This window comes from Bactrocera latifrons, unplaced genomic scaffold (assembly GCF_001853355.1).
Source record: "Bactrocera latifrons isolate USDA-ARS-PBARC rearing strain unplaced genomic scaffold, ASM185335v1 scaffold_190, whole genome shotgun sequence".
Taxonomy (NCBI): Eukaryota; Metazoa; Arthropoda; class Insecta; order Diptera; family Tephritidae; genus Bactrocera; species Bactrocera latifrons.
Window position 1 is genome coordinate 538,662 of NW_017535408.1, and position 25,985 is coordinate 564,646.

A 25,985-nucleotide genomic window follows, 5' to 3' on the forward strand; every position below is an offset into this window, starting at 1 on the left:
TTTTTTTAATTTTATTTATGAAATTTCCTTTTTATTGAAATTTGACTTGGCTTTCATTCAAAAATAATTTTTTTTTCCAATAAAATCGGTATGTCTTTTCCATAAATTTAAATTATACATTATATGCATTGAGCAATATTTTCTCATCAAGAGTCAAATATACATAGGTACTGAGGTCCAACTATTCGATATAAAAAGTGATTTAATTATTTCGTCAATACCCATAGATGATTACGTGTACCCTTCCGTCATATGATGGTGAGTGTCAGTCACGATCACTGTCACGTAACGCGAAAAGCTACCAATGACTCCTGCGGTCTACGTAGCCAATACTGTTGTTACCCATTTAGAGCCACAAGCGCATAGACTCGCATATATGTACGTTATATTTATACCCTCAACAGGGTGTATTAAGTTTGCCGTGAAGTTAGTAACAGGCAAAAAGAAACGTCGGATACCCTATAAAATATATTGTATATATACATATTTTTTTATGTGATTTACATGATGAGCTTAGTTGATTAAGGCATATTTTTCCATCTGAATATACGCAATCTACTCTGTCAGTTTTTGAGATACYGCTCTGAAGTTTTGCACACGTTCGTTTCTTCTCAAGAAGCTGCTCGTTTGTCGGAATCGCCGATATTGGACCACTATATCATATGACTGTCATACAAACTGCTGGATCCAAATCAAGTCTTTGTATGGACAACTTTTTTATTTGACGAGATATWTTTACAAAATTTAGCAGAAATAATTCTTAAAGGAAACGATATAATATCAAAAGAAATCATTTAGATTGGATCAGTATAGTATATAGCYGCCATACAAGCTGCACGATCATACTCAAGATCTTGTATGAAAACTTTTTTACTTGACGAGGTATCTTCACAAAAATTGGTAGGCATTATTTTTGTATGCAGTGCTCAAATATATGTTGAAATTTTGTAGATCGGACCACTATATCATATAGCTGCTATATAAACTGGCCAATCAAAACCATGTGCTTGCATGTCAACTCTTTATTTGTGAAGGTTATACCAGCTTCGGTGCAACCTAAGTTAACTTTGTTTTTGGTTTTTTATATGAACATATGAATGTGTGTGTGCTTATATATGTATGCGTGCATGTGTCTTCGCTTCAGCGCAATTTAAATTGCACGCGCGCATCAAAATCACTCAACCCTTAAATTGCCAGCGTAATGTCAACGCTGAAGTGTGTCCCCAATGAGCCGCACACGCTCGACAACAGCAAATTTTAACTTCTTTGCCCCCATTTCCGCCCCTCACATACACACACACACACACACGCACACCTTGGTGCGCCTGTTAACTAGCAATTGTTGCAAAAAACCAGCAATAATAGCGAAACTCCATATTTTCGTGCTGCTGCTTGGGACTGTGTGTCTGTATATACCCGCATATATGGATAGATGTTCCACGCTAACTTTGTGTTTGTGTGTCATTTGCCTTTTTGCCATTTGTGCGCCATAATTGGAGTATGACTAACGGTTGTTGCGTGCGCGTTAGACGCTCTACGCCAACGGTTAGCTATAAATGTTGTTATTGCTGTAATTTTTTGTTGTAATTGTTGTTGTTGTTTTTTGTGTTGGTCCTGCTCCTAATAACCTGTTCGTCCGTAATGTTGCCATGACGCATACGTGCAATCTATTTTGTAGCCCTTTTTTAGTCGCCTTTGTGCACTCACACACGTACGCACACACAGTCATACAAATACAAACAGACAGACAGACAGACAGACAGACAGACAGTTGAAACATAGCTGTACAGTTATAAATTTTCATTCACCAACTCGACTGTTAGCGATAGCGAATTTTATTTGCGCTCTCGGGTGTGTGTGTCTGTGTGTGTGTGTTCGCCATTTTATTGTGTGTAGCGTTGGCGTAAATTTCGCTTCAATGCATCGCAGTTTGTTGCGCAAATTAACGTTTAACTAGTTCTTTGAACTTTGAATGCCAATTTCTGTATATATGTTCATAGCATATGTATGTATGTGTGTACGCAGTTTCAAATACATTTGTTAGCCTTATGAAAATTTACAACTCTTTATTAATTATGCTTTAATATTCTCTTTGGTGGCCGGGCAAAAATATTTTACCGTCAATTTTTAAAATTCTTCACAAATAACTCGAGCGAAATTTGTGTCTATAKTGAGAACCAAGCTAAGGTAACTTCTCTTGGACAGCTGGTGATAACATCAACCTAAACAAGACCGAACTAACCTGAACATSGTAGTAAATAAAGTCTCTAACGGTATGAACGGCAAGTCAGAACGAGCTTGAGAGCTCTGCTACACTCAAARCAGTATTCTTCTAGTAGAAAGAAGTTGGGGTTGCTAAGAGAGTTCAAGTCAATAAAGTTTCTCAAATTATGGACGCCATGTCAGAGTGAGGCTAAGAGTTCAGCTACATTCAAAAGAGTGTTCTTCGAGCAGAAAGCAGTTTGTAGATGCTAAGGGAACCAAGGCAACTTTGTGCCAACTATTAACTCGTTCACAGTAATGAGCAACTGGTCCAAAATCGAACTAACCTGAATGCAATAGTAAAGAAGTCCCTCTCTCAAGTTTTGGACGGCAAGTCAGGCGAAACCGGTGTGTTCAGGTATGCGTAAAAGAGTCCTCTTCCAATATAAAGCACTTTAGAGTGSTTCAGGTACCAAGGTAATCTCGCACAAGCTAGTAAATTATGTGTCTCAAGTTACGGATGACAGATCGTACTGAACTTGGCAGCTCAAACACATTCAAAGAGCTGATCAAGCTTGAGAGCTCAACTTTAATATAGGAGTAGGTAAAAATAGAGAAGAAAGAGCAAAATGAACGCTGACATTTCCCAAGTGCTTTACTGACACTCTCCTCTTGCCCACTTGCCACAGCCATATTCGTGGTGTTGCCGCAGAATATTATGACAACACATTTAAGACTACTATTGTATGTCGCAGCAGCACCATAAGCATCACCATTATGTGCAAGGGCGGATGCAACATTAGAGACTGACACGTGACCGTGCAATGATTTCGAATTTMACGATGTCACATAAGTTTTGCGCGCCAGAACGGAGTGATGTTGTGAACCTACCTGGATTTGGTGACAATAAAAGTGGTGCATGGACATTGCTGAATTCGCGGTGAAAGTTTTTGATATTATGTTTCTGAAATATTAAAGTTCGTCTAAATGAATTGTTGTAATGAGTTCGTGTTTCGATTTGATAAAGACTTGGGGAGCTGTTACTTACCAGCTCAACAGTTCACTTGGCCTTTGGTAAGAAGTCAAGAAAACTATAAACGTGTTTAACATCTTCTTTGAGCTAAGCTCGTCAAAGGTTTCACCGAGTTCACCGTCGACCTCATCTAGCGTCAGCATAAAATCGCTCGACTCAAGATTCTTCGACCTTGTACTCAAAACCTGTCATTTTTGACAATGTAACCTGTCTGAATTCTACGCCAAACACTAAAGTTTACAACAATTTTCGCACTTGACCATTCCAAAGGAACGATTGCCTTACAAAACTCTCATCAAAGTTGATGTTTTTGCTCTGCGAAACCGTATATGACGTACTGATATGAAACCGTTAGACGTACTGATATGAAATTCAKCGTCCTTCTAGGAGATCATCATTCAACACGACAACAGAGCGACAATGCAAGGGCTTAGCTCGCTAACTGTGCRCTCAAATCTAGCCCAGGAGTGTCTATGTGTTCTGTCATTATCAGATTCCTTTGTGTACCTGGTTCAAAGATGTCCAAAAAAGATTATTGTTACGCTCGTCTTCTTAATCTAAACTTTCATACTAGATCTTTATCCTCCAAATCGCTGCCTCTTTTTAATAACTTTTCAAGTAGTTATGCGCTAACCTTAAACAAATTGCATTAACTTTCTGCCATCTAACTTTCATCGCTTTATTTGAGCTCACTTAAACAACCATTATTTTTGGTGAGCTCTGCATCAATTTCTTCCATTTTCCTTTGCTACTACATGCACCGCAACACTACAAAAGATTTGTTAGTGTCAACTTTCACTATTTTGCAGTGTCACCCCAAACATTGTTTTCGGACGTTGATGCCTTCATTAATGTTGACAACAATGCTGTCTCAGTTACACGATATGTCCACATACTGAGTACGCGTTTAACCGATGTAAAGTGCACCAAAACAAAAAAAAAAAAACCAAAAAAGGGGAAGAAAACGGGCGAAAGTTAAAGTGAAAGTGACAGTGAAATAAGCGCAAAAGGGTCGTTTTCGATTGCAAAATACACATATAATAAAATGAATAATAAACGCGTGGGGGTGGTGGTAAATTTTGCAGATTTTGTGTGTGTCTTCTTCTATTTTTGGCATTGAAATGTTATAYGAGGGTCCATCTGTCCACTTATTATCATTGTTTGGTTGTGATGCTGGAAATCAAGCAGAGTTTCGTGGACTTTATTAGAGAAAGATACTCTCATAGTTTTTTGTCCAACAAAAGAACCAAAATCTCAATTGAATATTGTTGCTTGATTTTTTTTTTTTAATTTGTAGTTTTCGTGGAGACTGACATCTGTAGAATATATTTCATAACTAGCACTTTAGATTATATATTAGAGTCTTCTCTGGCTGCTTAGATTTTTTTTTCTTTTTTTTTTTTTTTTTTTTTTTTTTTTTTTTTTTTTTTTTTTTTTTTTTTTTTGTTTAGAAAGAGACGACAAATTTTTAGATGTCGGAATGTTGTAGTTTAGTAAAGCTTTTACGAATAAAAGTATTACTATAATTTCCCATATTTATCAAAATCATTTGAATAAATGAGAGACTTGAGAGAGCTGTGATCTCTTAGGTACTTTTCTGCTTGCGTATTTTGAGATATATGAAGTCAAGCTAGAGAAATAAAAGAATACTTTCTGGAGAGGTAGGCAAATATATATATTAGACTCTGTGAACTAATTCTTATAGTTTCAGAATTGAAGAGAAATAGGAAAACTATCTCAAAACTAATCCGTCTTAGTTCATAAATAGCAGGACTGGCCAAASTGACGATTCCGAATGAAACAAAAAATATTAAGTTAAGCAATCAAACATACACAAATTAGTCATGTCTGATCGCTAGACTTCATATTCTTGATCTTCCTAGCAAATCGAGCTTTTGTAAGCTTTTGAGCTTTTCCCTGAAGTTCGTATTTACACTATTTTTTGCAGAGATTTTTAAGGAGATTTTGAGCTGTTCAGTTTTTTAACTTTTCGAACCGCCCCAAAAGCTTTTCAGTGAGCTTTTGAGCTTTTCGCTAGAATTCAAATTAGTAGTCTTTGTTGCAAACCGAGTTTTTTCAATAGATTTTGAGTTATTCAGTTTTAGAATTTTTCATAGCGCTTTTAAAGCTTTTCTGTGAGCTTTGGAGCTTTTCCCTAAAGTTCGTATTCATACTATTTTTTTGAACAACGAGTTTTTTTAAAGAGATTTTAAGTTATTCAGTTTTTGAATTTTTCATACCACTTTTAAAACTTTTCTGTGAGCTTTTGAGCTTTTCGCAAGAGTTCCAGTAGTAAAATTTTTGCAATTTTTATTGCAACATTTAAACCTTTCAAAAGGCATTAGAAGACATGTAAAATCTTCATCTTCAGATCATCCACAGAAAAATCTCTCAACCCCAATATACTTAAGTAACACCATTACAACTGGACATATTCTGTTTCCCTTATGTGAATACGGTTGTGTGTGCAACTTGCATTGGCATGTGTAATGCTTAATTGAATGCAATTTCATTACGAGCCGCAAGGACATCACGACACTACACACACCCCTCCCACACGCCATGCACCCCTATACGGCACACACAAGGCAGCTGAAATCAGCTAAACCACATCGATCGCATCTTCAATTTATTTGCGACAATACGATGGGAGAAGAAAAGAGCATGAGAGAAGGATGGGGTGTGCTGAACGAACACGCAGACATATATATATGAATGCCTTCTCGGAAGTACTGTTAGTTTTCTCTTACTTTTGGGTAGTTTTTGTTTGTATTTTCAGTTTGGGCTCAAGCCTCATCTTCGTTGTTGTGTTGTAGTTGTTGTTGCGGCACAATTTGAGTAAGGCAAATTCAAGTTGACTTTCACGTCCATTTCATTTCACTTTTCTTTCGACTTCGCTGCCGCCACACAGCYGTCCGTTGTTGTTATTGTTGACTGGGCGTAAAGCGGATAAGGCGCAAGCGGCGGCCGGAGCTTGTTTACTTTTTTGCCTTTGTGACAGCATACGCTGGCGCACATATGCATATATGTGCATGTGTGTGTATATGTGTGCTCACTGTTGCTTTTGTTGTAGCTGGTAGATGTGGGTSCAGAATATGGATTTTCGAGGGCAAACGGAAATTGAGGCAATCGCTGCGGCGGAGGAAGCGCTCAAGCGCGTAAATAAGCGTGTATGTGTGTGTTTGTAACTGGGTATTGGTTGAACTATGTATATATACAGAGATATACATACAAGGGCACATATGAGCACATACTTGCCGAAGCGCTAGTTAGTCACATGTCCATACTTCTATATGCCCTTATGCTCTAAAGCGTTTCTAATTTCGTTCAATACAATGACGTCGCTATTAATATAGACTGGCGCGYTCTCATTGTGCCATTAAAGCTGCTCCACGCTAAGTCCCTGTCTTATTGTCGCGTCGTTGATTTGAGCCAAATATGACTTTCGCTTGCTGATTGCAAGCAGGCTGGCGGAAATTTTCCAAATAGACACCTGTGTTAGGGGCATTTTAGGCGCTGCGGCCAAAGGTTGCGCTTACTACAGTTAATTTCGTTTACTAACTAGTATAAAAAAATATTTTTTGGAGCTAGTTGTATAAGTGGTATAAAAGTCACTAGTTCGTAAGCATTCCAAAAAAATTCAGATAATTTTTTTCAAACAGTATTCATTTCTATATCTAATTAATTGCCTGAAACGAAAAAATTAATATTTAAAGGTTTTAGTTAATAGTTAAATTTTTAATTTTCTAACCATCTGTGCAAATGGCCCAAAATAAACTAGTTTGTAACTAGTACGAAATAATATTTCTAAACCACTAAACCACTCAAACAAATTGAATATTCAAAGTAGATATCTTCAATTTGCTAATCAGTTGTGCAAGTGGTCCCAAAGAAACTAGTTTCTAATTAGTTCGAAATAATATTTTTTTCCCAAATTAAGTGTTACAGATAAATACCTTCAAATATTTAAAAGTTTTCAAATATTTAGGTTTTTATTCTCTAATCATTTGTATAATTGGCCCAAAATAAACTAGTTTGTAACTAATTCGAAATAATATTTTTGAACAATATTTGTTTACAAATTAAATACCCAAAGTAAATATCTTCAAATAGTTAGATTTTAAATTTTTTAATCAGTTATGTAAGTGGTCCTAAAGAAACTAGTTTGAAGTAGCATTTTCAAAATATATTTTCTTCCAAATTAAGTGTTCCAAGTAAAAATCTTCAAATAGTTAGATTTTCAAATCTCGAATCTGTTGTGTACGTGGTCGCAAATGAACTAAGTTGTAACTAGTTCGTACAATTTTTTTTTTCAAACTCTATATTTAATTAATTGCATGTAGTTGCAAAAAAAATACTATTTAAAYATCTTCAAATCTGGTAGGTAAGTTACTTTCCAAAATTTAAGTCTGAAATTACCCGGGCAATTATTCTGGCGCCTGACTGCATCTAGCGCATCAATGGACTCCATTGACTCCAGCTGGGTATTAGGTGTGCATACAACACTCACACGCACACACATATAACTATGGCCTTAAAACCGTTAGCACATATACCGTAAGCCCAACACAGAGCCACTAATGCAAAGGCATTCACATTAATTGCTGCATGCAACACACTGCCGCACTATTGCGACGCTAGCTGGCTAATGTTAATTTGCTATTTTTGTTGTTGCACTGCTTGAAGTCGCCGCTTGCATTATCAGCGCTCAAGCCCAGCACAATTCGCCGGATAATGTTAATGCAACGGTACGTCAATAACTTCACTCATATTTCCCAAAATGCCAATAATGACCACGAATGCGCCGCCAAAGTGAGAGGGTGGTTTGGGGGACACACTCACAAACGCACTTATTTATGCTTATCTATGCAGGCGACTAGGTGTGTGYGTGGCGCTTATATACGACGTGCGAAACTAATTTTCAACTGCTGGTCACTCGCCGTTTCAACGGCAGCACTCGTCACTCCCACCGTTAATTTGCATGTGTGTGTGTGTGTGTGTTGCCGGTCATCGCTGGTCACTCAGGTTATTAGTAGCGCTTGTTATGCGTTAAATTGTGCAGGCATGCAATCGCTTTATGCGGAAGGTGAAGTTTTCCTTGCGGATTAGCGCTGGCCATACACACACACACTGAGGCACACAGACATGCATGCGTATGTTGCAAGGCGATTATAGTACACGCGCTTGGCGTCAGCCTGACATGTGTGCCACTAATATTGACTATTAATCACGCCCACACAAAAGCTTTAATTTACTTTGATTTCTTGGTGTGYTGTGAGGGGGAAAAGAAGTTTGTATAGAAAATAGAACAAGTCAATCGTTGATAGTACGGAAATCTTTGAGCGGATTTAAATAACTAGATTATATGTGGAAATTTCATAAAATACTTTAACGCGGCTTGGAAATTTTATATTCTCATGTCATGTAAGGAAATGTTATTATACAATTTTCGAGTAAATAATTAGCGAAATCTATCGCTTTCATTCAATTAAGGCAAATCCTTATTTTTTACAAAAAAATCCTTAATAAGTCAATAATGATTTCAATTGTACAGATTCTACAGTTGTCTTGAACAATAATTCGTGCCAAATTTTGTCGAGCTATCGCGTCAATTAGAAGCGACTTGATTTTAATACGTAAGTTTGTATGGCACCTGTAAGCTATAGTGRCACGATCTGAACKATTTCTTCACAGATTGTATTATTACTTTGGATAATAMTCCACRCCAAATTTCGAGCGCRTAGCTCTTCAAAYAATAAAGGTTTMCATATATATGGACTTAGCTTTGATCGGTYAGTTTGCGTGGCAGCTATATGGTGTTGTTGTACGATCTGAGCAATTTTTTCACATATTATATAATTTTCTTGATCAATACGCTATACTAAATTTTGTGAAGATATCTCGTCAAATAATAAAGCTTTCCATACAAATACTTGATTTTGATCATTCAGTTTGTATGACAGCTATATGTTATAGTAGTACGATCTAAACAATTTCTTCACATATTATATTATTYCTTTGGATATTAAGCCGTACAAAATTTTGTGAAGATATCTCGTCAAATAAGAAAGTTTCCATACAAGGGCTTAACTTAGATTGGTCAGTTTGTATGGCAGCTATATGTTATAGTAATCCGATATCGCCGGTTCGGAGTAGTTAGCAGTGTTTTTGATAAAAACCGGCGCATGCAAATTTTCAAATCGATATCTCCAAAAGTGAGTGACTAATTCGCAGAATGGGCACGTGGACTGACGAACAGGGCTTCATYGGCTCAGCTCGCCTATTTCGCTCATTTATTCATAAATATTTTAAAGGATAGGTGGCGATTTCTGTCGGGTTTTATTTACTTCCKAGCAAACTTAATATACCCTCTTCGAGTTATMATAACTAGTTTAATACTAGTTCGAAAGTAATTAGTCTGCAATTAGACTGAAATTAATTAAATATAGCTCAAATATAGTAAAAGTTATTAAATTTAAACTACTTAATAATGTTTGCAACTAATTTAGTAAGCCAACTAGTTCAAAAGCGGTCTMAATGGTACTAGTACTTAATTAGACCAAAAGTAACTAGTGCCGAATTGGTTAAATATCATATCATATTTTTGTATTAAACTATAAATAAAACAGAAAAATCTTTTTYCTCCAACTAGACTGAGAGTATTTAAATCTAGTTTAAACATCGTACAAAACATATTAAAACTTATTAAACAGTAGATGCAATACATTTAGTAAACCAAATAGTTTAAAAGCCGTCTGCAAGTAACTTATTCTGAACTAGAGCGAAAGTAACTGGTGCAGAACAAGTTGAAAATTATATATTTGTATTAAAATATAAACCCAGCTCAAGAAGCTCGTTACTATATCTTTGTATTGAACTATAAACCCAGCTAAAAACTCTCATTACATTATTTTTAGGATATAGTGAGGAGTTTCATAACAGTCCGGAAGCAATTATTCGCTTACTAGACTGAAAATCATTAGGTCTAGTGTAAACCTCGTAAAAAATCTTACAATCAAATTATTTAAACAGTATTTGCAACTAATTAGTAAACCAACTAGTTTAAGAGTAATCTGAAAATAACTTATTCTTAACTAGACTGAAAACAACTAGTGCAGAAATAGTTGTATATTAAACTTCTATATTATTTGCAGTATCTAACTCCAGTAACTAACAGTCTGCAGTAAATACAATAACTCCTAACTAGTATCAACGTAACTACTGTAGAACTAGTTGAAATTTGTTTTTTGGTTTCAAACCGTAAACCAAAGCCAAAAATATCGTTGTACTGTTCAAAAAGAGTTTCTTCACAACCACCGTTAAGCATAATTTTTTTAGAAACATATACAATAGCAACAAATTTATTTCTTACTGTTTCCTTGTCCTACCCTCACAAGTCTGCCATACGCAATTTGACTTCAGCAAATTGAATTACAAAATCATGCTCACTTCCCAATTACAAATACATTTAGCTTTTCATTAAAATATGCAAAAACTTGACTACAACAAAAATTAACACCAAGCAAAAACTGGAAATAGAATTGAAATGTTCGAAAACTTGCACGCTTAATTTCGCCTCAGAAATTATGTTAAAACTGTGAAAATGATTTTGACACATACAGACAGACACACAGCAGACAAGTCACACCTACGCCATGCAAAGCATTCCCTGCCAGTATAGTCCACCYTATAAATATGGGTATGTGTGTGCTACAGATGTCAGTGTCAGCTCCTGCGTTGCCCCGTAGCTAGCAATAGTCAGCAGTGGCAAACGCACAGTGTTGCTCCTCTGAAGCTAAAAGCTATGCGGACACCTTACTCAGACACCTACACGCATATAACAGTAAATATAAATGTGTATGTGTGCCTGGTAGCCAGCTTTTCAATTCTCCTGCATTTTCAATTTTTAGCTTTCCAGCTTCGAGTACTTAAAATATACACAAAACTTAAATGATTTAAAGAATTTTATGCAAAAATCCGCTAATACCAGTTGGCCAGAGCAAGTCAAGTCGASAGGACAGCAGACAGCGTGGTAGTGAGTCTTGTACTAGCCAGCATGCATTGTGAAATAGCTGACAGCTGGACGGACAGAGGCGAGACAAGAAATACACTCTAAATAAGAGCGATTGATTTTCTGTAAGTAGACATGCCACAAAAAGAGATTTTCACGAAAATCTAATAAAGTAAATATTGCCTATGGATATTTGAGTTATTCCGAGTTATAAATAGGAGATATCATATAAATATGACCCATAACTATAATTCACTTATAAAACTTAAAAATTTTTTATTGATCAATCATATAAGATTCAAACTTTTGTTCTCATTCCTTTTACGATTTTTTCATATACGCGTAAATGTATGCTTCGTTATACAGGAGTTTAGTATAGATAAAGAGAAGCATACCTTTTGGAGCGCGCTTCGAATTAGAAAGCTTCTCGGTAATGCCAAATATACTCAAAATCTCAAGAGTCTACAAAAAATGTGGAAACGGTTTTTTCCCTTCAAAMACACATTTCAACAATTTATTTTTAATTATTATTTTCAATAAAAAATAAATAAATTTCCCCCACTACTATTATAGTTGCTTTCAAAGCCCATTAAGCGTATTTTTATTAGTATTTTTTTTCTTATAAATATCGAAAAAAGTATTGAAATTTATTAGCCCCTATCGAAATATCRACACTTCTTTCAGTGTGTCAACATTTTACTTAATTTTTTCAGTCAATTGTTGTAGTTGATTTTGTCATTGCTGTATTCATTGTTGCTTTRCCGTTAGATTGTTCAGTACTTGTTGTTTCAGCCAGCGCTTACAGCTGTTGAAAAACAATTTTCCAACTTAATTTAAATAAAATACTCTCTATGGGACAACAGCGCGGACAAAAGTGGCAGAGAGCAATGTGAGGATAATTGCTTGAGTGTGGGTGAATGGGTAGCTAATAAAGGAGAGATTAGAAAAAGAGTAAGACATAAAATATTACGTTGAAAATTAACCGCTTTGACTCCGAAACATATAATACTGTGGTATATTGTAAAGAACTCTCTAAGAAKAGTGAACAAAATAAATATTTTCGAAAAAAATTTGACTACTAAAATTAAAAAAAAAAATTATTATTTTGAAGTAGAGCCAACTCCAAAAATTTTCGAAATTAATTTCGAAATTAAATTTCGAAAATTAAAATAAATTAGAAATTACAAAACTACTTAGACATAAAATAATAAGCTTAAATATATTAGAGAAGAGGTTAGGAAATGATTAAGACCGAAAATAATTTCTTTTCGGACTTTACATAATTTCGAAAAATATATTAGAAGAGAGGTTAGCAAAAAAAAAAAAAACATAACATATAATGTAATATATAACATATAATACCTTAAAACTGATTCGTTAAGGCTCCCAAACAATTCAYAAAGGTATGGTACCTGTCTTGCCTTGGTCGTGTGAAGTCTCGAGATATGTCTTACGCGAACTAAATTTGTATATCCGATTAAATTTTTTAGCTAACTTTTGCATGAATAATCTTTTTTTGCCATTTTTTCAAATAGAGACACCTCAAAAATTTTTCGAAATKAAGTTTCGAAAAATATAATAAAGAAGAGATTAGAAAAAGAGTAAGGCAKAAAATGATAGTCTAATCAGTGAACCAAACAAGGCTCCGAAACAATATATAGAACTATGATACCGTATTAACACCTCTCGCGAAAGTCCCGGGAGAAATATACATCTGTCTTATGTAAACTAAATAAGTACTTTCGAAAAATATTTSTAGCTAAAAAATTAATATTTAATTTTTTGTTTCAGAGTTTTTYAAGTAGAGAAAAGTAGATAAATTTTCGAAATTAATTCCGAAATTAAAAGTTTTCGAAGTAAATTTCGAAAAATGGTTAGGCATAAATAAGATTAAACTGTTTTTTTGGACATCTTTTCAAGTAGAGCCAACTCGAAAAATTTTTAAAATTAATTTGGAAATTAAAAATTTTGGAACTAAATGTCAAATTAGAAGTTTTCGAAATTAAGTTTGAAATAAAAAATTTTTTAAACTAAGTTCGAAATGACAAAATTTCGAAATTAATTTCGATTTTTAGTTTTAAAAATATTTYTGTAAGCCTTGTGTTTAAAGTACCACATAAAGTCCTTTCACRCTTCACTGCTGACAATCGCACCTCTTTTACTTCACTTATCTCCACCACCGAATGTGGCGTCGCCATCGCACTATTGTATGCATGTATTTACACCAACACATTACACAGATCGACAACGCCACATTGGTGTACCACCAGCGCTGCGTTTGCTCTTTGCTGTTGATTCGAGTTGACTTTAGTTGGCCGTTTAAAGCTTGACTACTAACAGGCACCGCCACTGATTGGATTGCTCGGCTCGCCCCAAACTGCTTGGGTCGGTTCGCCACAGCACAGTTAGTCGCAGTGTACCGTTAGCGTTGTTTTCTATTAGTTCTGTCACTTGACTCTGCACATTTTCCCATTTCGCACTTGTCGCGCTGGTTTATTGAAGGATACTAACGGCAGCTTGGTACACACCGCGCCGGCATTACTCGCTGCCATCGTCTTGAACTCATAAATATTAAAATGAGAAATTTCAGATTTTATTAATTTATTGTTTTGTGCGACGCGTTGTAAGTGCAAGTGGCATGCTTTGCCCGTTGAACGGCGGCAGTCATACATACAAACATAATATATTAGAACTTGTAGTTCGTTGTAAAATGAAGCTGACTGCCGCGGAGGTGCTGCGCGGTGCCCTTGGCGACGTGGGTGACAAAATTAGCTTCGCTGAAATGCTTAGGGACAATATTGTGCTGAAAGATGTGGTAGTTGTTTCTTTTTTTACTCGCAAGTGTGGAAATAAACCGCGTTGTTAAGGTTGGTATGACTAAAACTCACTGGAATAAATACTTCTTTGATTCCGCTGCGAAATACGTAAGATGACACTTCAAACCAAGCTCTTCAGTTGCTTTGGATTTTGATATTATGCAGCTTGTGATCTTTATTTAAACTGCRTAAGATCTCAAAGCGGGAAACAATTAGAGTAATCGATTTCCAACAGCTTCTTTTGAGAAGAATTTGCGTCAAAAATAATCATTTGCCAAAGGCAGAAACAGGATGTAATCACTTGGTTCTAGACCTGGACTACGAGTATAAGATGGATGCTTAAGAAACTCCAAACAGGGCTATCGGTACTTCTGTTGAATCGCCATAATTGTAAGTGATCTGGATTTGACTGGAGGAGAGACCAGCTCATAGTAAAAGATTCCCTGGTAGTAGATGTAGAGCTTCCAAAACGAAGCCAGGCTTCAGAGAAGTACTTCTACTGCTACCTTGATAGCTTTCACTTTAGTTTGTGGGACAGTACAGTGGGCTGGCATTTTGAAACAAGAGTTGAATGAAAGCCCCTGACAGAAGACTCCCTCGCCAACCTTCCTCTAAAGCTTCGATTCATGCACATACCGAAAGTGGAGTGAGTGCTTTTTCTTCATTTAGAAGCTGGAAACTGGGTCTAACTACGTAGAAACCCAAGTTCTCACTCTTCTATAACCAATATTAAGCCACAAATTGGACGARCTGAGCTTGRTTRTTGAACATTATTGGTAAAATACTATAAGGGGTTCTTTAGATCCTTTAAGTTTTCTGGTGCAACACTCCTTCAAAAACAAGCTTGAAATTCTCTATGCTCTGACTTTTCACTTCCTAWTTACAGCTCACGAAACTTTTTCTTTGTACTCCTAGCATTTACGCCTCGGCCYGAGTTAATGCAAATTCTGCAATGTAAAATTTAAAATTTAATTGAAGGCGTTTGAACATCAGCACTCCACGTATTTTGCTTTCGAACTCTCATTTCAGAGGTGGAACCCATAAATCAACACATTTGCGCATAAGCATATTGCCGCCGCACGTACACACGCACACAAGCACAACGCGTTGCAACACCGTTATGTGGCCGCAGTAACACCCTAAACCGCAAATCAAAATTTATAGCTGTCATGTTGCAAATATGTCGCCGCGTTCAGCCTCAAAATGTGACATTAAAATGCGCATTATTTATTTTGCTTGCAACTTGCCAGCAACAACAACATATCGAAAAACAAAAACAAAAACAAGAAAAAATCGCAACTTCGGTTGCAACGAAGCTATAATACCCTTCATGATTAAACAGTTGTCATACAWGAAATTGGTATTGATCGTGCGGTTTGTATGACAGCTATATGATATAGTAAACTGAACTGAATGATTTCGTCACGGATTGTAACGTTGCTTTGAGAAATAGTTCGAGCCAAATTTCGTTAAGATAGCTTGTCAAATAAAAAAGTTTTTCATACTAGAGCTAAATTTTGATCGTTCAGTTTGTATGACAGCTATATGATATAGTGGTCCAATCTGAACTATTTCTATGTAGGTTRTACCGTTATCTTKGATAATAATGTGTGMKAAATTTTATGAAAATATCTTATCAAATAAAAAAGTTTTCCAAACAAAGACTTAATTTTGATCGTTCAGTTTGTATGACAGCTGTATGTTATAGTGATCCGATCTGAACAATTTCTTCRAAGATTGCGTTGTTGCATTTGAAAATAATTCGTGCCAAATTTCGTGAACATATCTCGTCAAATGAAAGAGTTTTCCATAYAAGAACTTTATGCCGATTGTTCAGTTKGTATGGACACTATAAGCTATAGTKWTCCTATAWCACTGATTCCGCTAAATAAGCAGCTTCTTGGGAAGAAAAGCGCGTGTGCAGAATTTCAGATCAATGTCTCRAAAACTAAGGGACTAGTTCGCGTATATGCTCTTCAGGGTATAAAAGTAAAAYTGCAGTAATAAGCAACAACAACAACAGTAACAAAAATACAAAAGTGTCGTGCTTAACGATGTCGCAACAACAACATACGAAAAACTATCAAGCGCAATAAAAAAGCAAAAAAAAAAAAACAACAGTAACATATAAACTCATTAGTTGCATGCAACTTGTGTGTGACAAACGTGTTCAAATAGGCGCACAGCCTCCCGGAGCAAATGTGAAGACCTATAACAGGCACAAAGCTGAAAAAAAAACTGCACTTTTCAATGCGAAGTAAAATGCATTTCTTTAAATGTTGTAAACACACACACTTGCCACGACGCTGCAGTGGCACTTAGACTGTTGTTGTTGCTGCTGTCGCCGTCGCTGCTGTGTTTCTGCATGGCTGCATGATTTATGTTGCGCCAGCGTGCAACTAAATCATCGGAAAACGACGCCAAAGTAGGCTGATAGGCGACACGTTGCTGGCTGGCGTCGTCTTCTGTRGATTTCTTGCCACAACGTGCTTTTATTTATTTAAGCAGCATTTTATTTCTGTTTTTCAATTCTTGCTTGTAAATGAGGCTCGCTGCGGCCCGTGTACTTKTGCTGTTTAACGATCGACACGCCTTGCAAATAACTCAACGCATTGTCGTCGCAAGATTCGCCAAGCGTCTAAATGCCACAAAACGAAGCAACGAAATGCTGCCAATTTTTTATATGCTTTTTCTTGCTGATATCACGATTTGTGCGCCATGTTGCATTGCTAATGTGCACGTTGCAGTTGTCACATATTACTGTGGCGGGCGGCTAKGTGGGAGACGGTTGAAAACGGAGACCAGAAAGCTTGCTTGAAGTACCGTATTCAACTTGGTTTTTAATTCCATCTAGATAAATACAAATTTTTTGATAAAAAGCTGTTTTGGAAAAGTTTTCATGCGACGAAAAATAACGAATTTCTCTCACTCGCTCTTTATCTCACTTTCGCCATAAAATGTTGTAGTTGTAGCGATAGAAAACATTTATGAGGTAATTTCGAAGTAAAGTGCCGAATAGACAGTCTTAAGCCGAATRAAAATCCGGATACGTTTCGGTTATTTAGAGCCGACTGCTCTKGGAAATCTCCTGTACAAAAACTTAAGGTTTGTAATATGTTATATTTTTCACACCGAACTCCAGCTTCTTTTATGTAGTAGTGAATTACTTCATCTATTCCAAACTTCAATAATACTGAGATTTTTTCTCTCTCTCTTCCTCTCTTTTTCGCTCTTCCTCTATCTATCCTCCACTCTCTCGCTCTCTCTCTCTCTCGCACTCGTCCGAGCAGCATCTACGATAGTCAGCTGTTTTTTGCTATATTTTTCAGACTCCACACTCCCTCCAGCCTCATCCTAACAGCTTCGACGATATCTAGCTGTTGCTTACAATATTTCCTAGAATTCACTCTCTCTCCAGCCCTTTCTTACAGTTCTCGTCTGAGCTTTTGCTACATTTTTACCAGAGACCTACAATCGCTACCTCTGACTCTCTTGATAATGCTCTAGTGCTTGGCATTTAATTTTCGGTGAATTTAAATGTCTTCTGTTTTTTCCTTTTATAGTCAAATATTACTTCAACTTACTCTCCTTTCATGTACCGAACCCTCTTATCATTCCACAAGTGAAAACTACCGAGTTTCTCTCTCTCTCTCTCTCTCTCTCTCTCTCTCGCCCTAACAGTGTCCAATATAGTGGGCTGTAGTTTGTTATACATTTTGGACTATATTCGCTCTCCGTCTCTTTTCTACCGATCTAGTCTGATATTTATTTGTTCTTACTAGAGACCTATCAACGCTTTTTCTTTCGCTCTCGAGAATGTTCTACTGCTTGTTGGTGAATCTCTCGAATATAATTGTCTTTTGTGCTTCTTTTTACTGTGAAATAATGTTTCTCACAAGAAAAATAAAATTATTCAGTTACACTCTTGCCCTCTCTTTCTTCGCTGCGGTAATAACAGAGAGAAAAAGAGAGAGTTTTAACAATTCTTCAGCGAAGTGTGAAAATTAGACATCGATCTTTATCAGCCACTCGACCCAACATTGTGGCAATCAAAGAGAGTGACATTGAGCGAGCTCTGCTCTCACAATACTATTTATGTAGTAATAACGGGAGAAGGGCATCTGTTTTTGTAAAAAAGGTTGAGAAAATATTTTAAAGAAATTAAAATTTTGTTCGTCTACTGTTTTCTCTCTCTAAATTCACCAAAATATATGTGTTCGTTGTTTTTGTTGTTCCTTTTTTAACAACGTTGACTTTGTKGCAATTTCAGTTACTAACAACAACTACAATATTCACTTAGCGTTGATGGTAAAGCTAATGAACGACAATAAGAACTAAGTAACGCACACACACACACAAACACAAACGCTTAGTAAACACGCAAACAAATGTTGATTGTTGTTGTTTTTGTTGCTCTAGAGTGATAGTGTACGCAGTTAAGATTGTTGTAACAGCAAAGTCAAACAAAGTTGAGGAATATGCTGATTGTAAGTAGGTGGTTGTATCTGTGTGTTTGAATATATATATGTATGAGTGTTTATTCTTATATATGTATATGCGTATATATGTTTGCATAATTACGTTGATGCCAGTGCGCTTGCTCAACAGGATGTTTCAATGTTACTCCTTAGCCATTAATCATCTTCTAACAAAGACAAACATCAGCTTACAATAAACAACAAATACAAACATACAAAATAAACGACCACAACTACAGTGGCAATTTCGGCAAATGTGTTGGTCAAAGCAATGGCTGACACACACACACCCACACACACCTTGTACACCGAAAACAACAAGAAGACAACTATTGTGTCGGGAAGCTCTGTAGGAAAATTCAATAGCTTTTTGAGGTATYGTAGTCCCGAAAAAATCAAGTATGAAAACTGGTCTCATCCCTTAAGCGACCTAAGCATATCATAAGCATGGCATAGAACTCCAACACGTCTCCTTCTTCTTCTGCACTGGCGTATGTACCACTTACGCGGTTATAGCCGAGTTAAATCCGGCGTCAGTTATTTCTGTTTTTTCACTTTTTGACGCCAATTCGAGAAAACAGGCATCGACCTGCTCTCCTGATCTTTACAAAGTAGTAGATGCCATCCATTTTATCTGCTTCCACCGGCGGGTACTGAAGCGAAACCCTTCATGGTATCCGGTGTCTCTAGCTCATCATTCCATCGACGCCATGGAGTGGCAAACGACCATAAATCTTCCCCAAAACCTTCTCACGAACACACGTAAGGCCGAGTCATCAGATGATGTCATTGTCCATGGCTCTGCACCGAATAGCTGTAGACMAATGATGAAGAGCTTGTAGATTTTGGTTTTGTTGGTGAAGAGGGGACTTTATTTCTCAATCTCGCTTGGTATCGAATGGCTCGGAGAGGTCCTTCGCAATCCTAACAGAGCTTCTGGTATTGCTCAACGTCTAGTACTAGTTTTTCGTGATATCCGTATCATGTTAAGACATCGCGACTTTCAAGGGCGGCTTTAAAATAGACGAAAAGGTGGCAAATTGAACAGCTCGGCCGGCAATTCTTGACGATTGTTCTTCAAATGGGTATTTGCTGTTCCAACCTCATTTCAGTCAGGCAGTGGATCCTTTTTCATTGATTGGGGAATCGGGTTCGTCATCTCCATATTTTACACTTTCACTGCCGCTCAGTCGTTTGTTGTATTACTGTTAATGGTAAGTTGCCCTAAATTACCATCTAAGATAATTTCAAGAAGGATCTTATACTTTCTGATGAAATACCTTTCGCGTTCCGTCAAAAAAGTACGCTCCAAAGCGATCCATATTCATACAAATATTTAACTAGTTGCCTTTGAGCTAGCTGACCTGCTTGAACTTAACATTATTCCAACATGGACTGCGGCCCCCTCCTCAATTACTGTTAATGGCATTGTCAAGTATGCAACTTGCATGTCAGTGTCTTATGAGATGCAAATATCCATCAACGCTTCAGTAGCWTGCAATCTTTATGCGCCCCCGTGGCACTCCAGCTGCAGACAAAATGTATCCCTTAGCAGCAAGCGAACAACCAGACTATAGTGTTATGTATTTGTAAGCTTATTGGTGGGCATTGCATTGCGTGCGAAATTCCCCCCTTGTGGCACATTAAATCAGCTATTGATTCAACGTACAACAATTTGCAGTGGCAAGTAATGCAAGCGCATCATTCACATTAACCTCACTCATTTGTCTTATGACGCCGGAGGAGCCGCTCTTGAGAATGTATATGAGCTTATGCCGTTTGTGGGGTTTTCTRCACTGTTCAGGTAAGCTTGCGTTGGGCTTGCAAGAAGTTGCAGTACTTTTAAGCGAAGTCGCTACTAAGATATTGAAATACTAAAGTGATCCTAAAGACTACCCGTTAACATAATATAGTTTTGCTGCTTTTTCGATCTTTCTCCAAAAAATAATTTGATTACATAGTATAAAACTTGGAGCTCCACTCGGGTCTGATATTCTTGTGCAAGCATATTCAAAAGTGAGCTTTTCACTGATGGCAAAGAGTTGATGATGATGTTTTCAGTAGGAATCTCTCCATCAACTCCAATCAAAGGCTACTGTGGCGTTTAAGCTGAAGTGGCTGTCACCAAGGTTGCAATAGATATACCCTGCCGAGGTGCAGCTTTTTTCAGAGAGTTGTGCTTTCACTCCGATAGCCACGCGGCTTTAATGGACTTGAATTCGCTGACTGTGAACTCTAAACTAATTAATTAGGGCATTACCTCGTCAGCAAAACCATAAAGTTTCATTCATATTAGACTTTTATGGCTGGGCAATCATAGCAGAAGCACCGGTATCTACAAAACCGGCACTCTTAACCCAATTTCATAAAATTGGAAGCAAGCCAGTATTCCGATGTCGTCTTGCGTTCTAGCGCTGAACCTTATAGACCTTCAGTGAGCTCGACAATCTCTGATCAACAGCCAGAACTTGTACGACTGCGATTTTCTTKCCCAGACTGAAGCTTTAGGTCCTCTACACTATTTGCTCTTAGCAAAGTCAATATCGCCACAATTGTAGGTWTTCTGACTGTACATTCTCTAATAGGCTCCTATGTGGTGTGGCTAATTGTTTGGTAAAACGCTCTTAGCCAGAGTTGTATGGAGGAAGGCGAGGTGGAATCATTTTGTCATTCTCCTCTCTTGCTTCGTCGACCTATAATGATCTGATGATCCAATTTTGCAAGTTTATGGGTAACACAAAGTTCGAAAATTTGTCCAAATAAAATAAATCAACGACCTCAATATATCAATTATTACTTCAAATTGTCGGATTTGAAAGATATATTTGAAGTTTTCGATAGAGATATTTGGAAGTTACGAACTACATATTTAAGGACCCCCTCTGGTAATACGCGACTTCCAGTTTTCGCATTGGAAATATATTTTTAAGGTTTCGAACTGGTGTCTTTACGATCCTAGCTATTTTATCTTATTTGGCATAAAAACTATAAAAGCAGTCATGATAAGCCTTTATCTTCAATATTTGGCTTGTAAATCGGCGTTGGAACGAGATGTAATATACCTATGGTCATTTTTCTGACTCTGAAAAATGAATCTACTTATTAAATTAGAGAATAATTAAAGCTCATTTCAGTTGAATTGGTACTTTATACTGACGATGTAGATTCCTACTTTGTTAGAGTGTATGGCACGAAGAGCTCTACGCTAAGTTTTGGTTCCGAAAGCATGATTGCATTCCCAGAAGATTGTACCAATATCTCCATCTCTATCTCTATGCCTGTCTCTATATCTATCTCTATACCTAGTACTCTGTCTCTATCTTTATCTCTACCGCTATCTCTGCCTCTATACTTAGTACTCTGCCTCTATACCTGTCTCTATCTCTGTCCCTATCTCTATCTCTGTCTCCATCTATCTGATGAGAAGGGCTCTACACTCCGCTAACAATGATGATCGGTCTCTGTCTCTATCTCTATCTCTATCTCTATCTCTATCTCTATCTCTATCTCTATCTCTATCCTATCTCTATCTCTATCTCTATCTCTATCTCTATCTCTATCTATATCTCTATCTCTATCTCTATCTCTATCTCTATCTCTATCTCTATCTATATCTCTATCTCTATCTCTATCTCTATCTCTATCTCTATCTCTATCTCTATCTCCATCTCCATGTCTCTCTCTTTATCTCTATCTCTGTCTCTGTCTCTAACCCTATCTCTATCTCTGTCTCTATCTTTATCTCAATCTCCATCTATATGATGAGAAGAGCTCTACACTACGCTAGCAAGGATGATTGCCTTCCCAGAAAATCGTACCACTACCTCGGTTTAATTTCGTTATTCAAATATCGCTACTGTTTCACTCGCTTCCTACAAAATTGATGCTTAGAACCCCACCTATAAATGTTTCGAATGCTGTCAAACGTCCGCTGTGTCCTCGAGGTCCAGTCAACGCGTGTGCCATCAATTCAATGTAATCTATAAACACTGTCAATTATCGTCTTCACTATGACTTGACAAGCCCTTGAACGCGATGCCTTAATGTCTTAATGACAATACGAGAGGAGTTGGAACACTCTCCCTCGCTGTTTGTATGTATGTGTGTAGTGGCTGAAATATTCGAAAATTAATATGCGTCAACTGCGCCTATACGCAGTCGTCAGCGCACCTCTATYAAACACACRCACACATACAAACGCATWCATACGCAGTGCCATTGTGTTCCACACGCTATTCAGATGTTGAAGGCAACGGCATTCAACGCCGCTGCAACACAATATTGATGCAACAACACTAATCAACAACAACTAACTGTCACCCTGGCAGCAACAAAGCGCACTTGCAGCTAACGGTTGTTACATATGACACACAGATACACATAAATAAGCGCATGTGTTYAGTGTTGTTGCGGTGCGTGTGGTTTATTGCTAAATGTTGAATTTGGCATTTGATTGTTGTTATTATTGTTGTGCTTTACATGGCGTTGTTGTAGCGTGTGTGTTGTGTGGTGCAACATATTGCAACGACATAAATGCATAATTAATTCGTTCTTAGCTTGACATTACGCTTGGGTATACGCGATGAACAATTTGCCTGTGGGGCGAGAGAGCGAATGAAAGAGAGGAAAAGAGAGCGTGGAAAGGAGTTCCGAAAATACTGCGAAGCGCCTAGAAGCTGTGTAGATACAATGGGACTATGTCGTATAGTAAGAAAATTCGCAAGATGCTGTAGCTCTTGAACTCGGTCTTAAGTTTTTGGCTCCTTCAGCCTTCTGGARCACACAATCTTAAGAGAGTTCGCGCTTTCTGCCAATGATCTGCCATTTTTCCAGGAGYTTCGGTTACTACAAAACCTTGTGTKGAAATTTTTCCTTAGTTAAAATCGCTTTCCTTCGGCGTTTGCTGTTGAGACGTGGCAAGTCTCACTGTTCCGCGAATATACACACACATATATACATGCATATATGTGTGTTGCTACTCAACTTTGACTTCGTGCTAAATTGTTTTGAAATCGTTGTTAATTAGCAGCAGCAAATGCCACAATGTTGACAGCGATGGCAGCAACAACAACAACAACAACAAACAAAAAATAACAACGAAAACAGCATATGTGCTCAAAAGCGGCATCAACGCCAAAATAGCAAAGTCAGCGGCAACAACAACAACAACAACAAACAAAAAATAACAACGAAAACAGCATATGTGCTCAAAAGCGGCATCAACGCCAAAATAGCAAAGTCAGCGGCAACAACAACAACAACAACAATATGGCCAACATCAACAACAAATTACAACGAAAACAGCAACAACGGCAACAGCTTACATATGTGCTACAAAAGCGGCARCCATGCGCAAATTGCCTCGAACACAACAACAAAAAATGTCGTCCAACAACAACAATAACACCAACGAAAGCAGCGAGCAACGCAACAACAACCACAAATGTAGTCATTAATAATAGCATATCATTGTCTTGCTGTTGTTGTTGTTGTTCTCATTGCTGGCGTGATCATTTATAAATTTCCAGCTTTTAATTGCCASCAATAAATTAAAATTTGCGGAACACCGCTTCATGTGAAGTTTCCATATAAAAAATTTATTTATTTTTATGGCACATAAACGTGTAGCGTTTAATATATGCGAAATGAAAATGTGGTAAAGAATATGCTCGGAGATCAAAGCCATCAAACGGTGGCAGATGATTAATTTGCRGGTTATGTTTTCGCCGCGGGGATTATTTTGATTATTCGTAATTAACTGTCTATCCAAAAGGGTTGTTTCTTTTCGAATTGTTGGGTCTAGTCTTGGTACTAGTTCTCGTCTTCGACTTCGATTTCATCATTGAATTCGCCTTGGTCTTCCTCTTTTTCTTCTATATCTGGTCCGTCTGGACGTGGTCTTAATCTTGGTCTTTTTCTTGGTCTTGGTCTTGGTCTTGGTCTTGGTCTTGGTATTGGTCTTGGTCTTGGTCTTGCTCTTGGTCTTGGTGTTGGTCTTGGCCTTGGTCKTGGTCTTGGTCTTGGTCTTGGTCTTGGTCTTGGGCTTGGTGTTGGTCTTGGTCTTGGTCTTGGTCTTATTCTTGGTCTTCGTCTCGGTCTTGGTCTCGGTCTTGGTCTTGGTCTTGGTCTTGGTCTTGGTCCTGGTCCTGGTCTTGGTCTTGGTCTTGGTCTCGGTCTTGATCTTGGTCTTGGTTTTGGGCTTGGTGTTGGTCTCAGTCTAGTCTTAGTCTCGGTCTGTTCTTGGTGTTGGTCTTGATTTTGCTCTCGGTCTCGGTGTTGGTCTCGGTCTCAGTATTGGTCTTGGTCTTGGTTGTGGTCTCTGTCTCATTTCTGGTCCCTTTCTTGGTCTTGTTTTTAGCGTTGGTCTTGGTCTTTTGTTTTATTTTCGTTCTGTAACCTTTTCTTAGTTTTGGCCTCGTTTTTCGCCTTGGCCTAGGTCTGGTTCTAGATTTACATTATATTCTTAGTCTTCAAATTGGCCTTGGTTGCGGTCTTGGACTCGGTCTCGGTCTCGTTCTTGGTCTTGGTATAGTTCTTGGCCTAGGTCTTGGTATTAGTTTTTTCTTTGTCTTAGCAATGGGTTTTGTGGTGCTCCTGGCCTCATTTCATAAGTAGAAATCTAGTATCTGACTTAAAATTTTCCAAAATTTCCACTCCCTTCATGAATCACAAATTCCAAGCATTCTCCCACCCACTTAAGACTTGAAATTCAACAGCCACTTGAGTTGGCTTCATTAAAGCAATCACTGACCATACTTAGCGGTTTAATAAAAATATGAATTACAGTTTGCCACAGCAGGGTAAAGGCGTTCAAAAAAGTTTAAGCACAGTTAAAAGGTTAGCAATCAAAGCAACAATATTCCGTTATAATTACATGCTTGTTTAAGTATGTATTATGTATTCATATGTACTCTCCCACAATTGGTTATAAGGAGTTCTATATTCATTCACATAAAGAAAATATTTTCACAAAGCTTGAAATAATTATTTCCGACAAGCACTAATTAAACAAACAATTCAAAACAACAACAGCAGCAACAAGAACAACGACATTTCCATTGTACGTGCACTTAGCATTGCCATCATCAGCAAAGTAAATGTTGCCACGCGGCTGGCTCAATGCCAACACCACCATCAMCGGTGTAATCCGCATATTCTACGAAGCTTAACGCGCAACTCACGCCTCTYTTTCCTGCATGCTAAACACTCTGCCTCCGCACCAACGGATTTTGTTTGACGAAAAAAGTGTTTGCTGCACATTTCTCAGCGCGGCTGCCGGCTTGATCTCCAGCSAGTGAACGATTGGTTAGGTAGTCAAGCGGAAGTTGCGCGCGTCCGCCCGCCTACCACGCACACATGCCGACAAACATTGGTGCTTACATTCGCACAAATTCTATTCAAACGAGCACACACAATTGCAATGGTATTTGTGTTTATATTTGTTT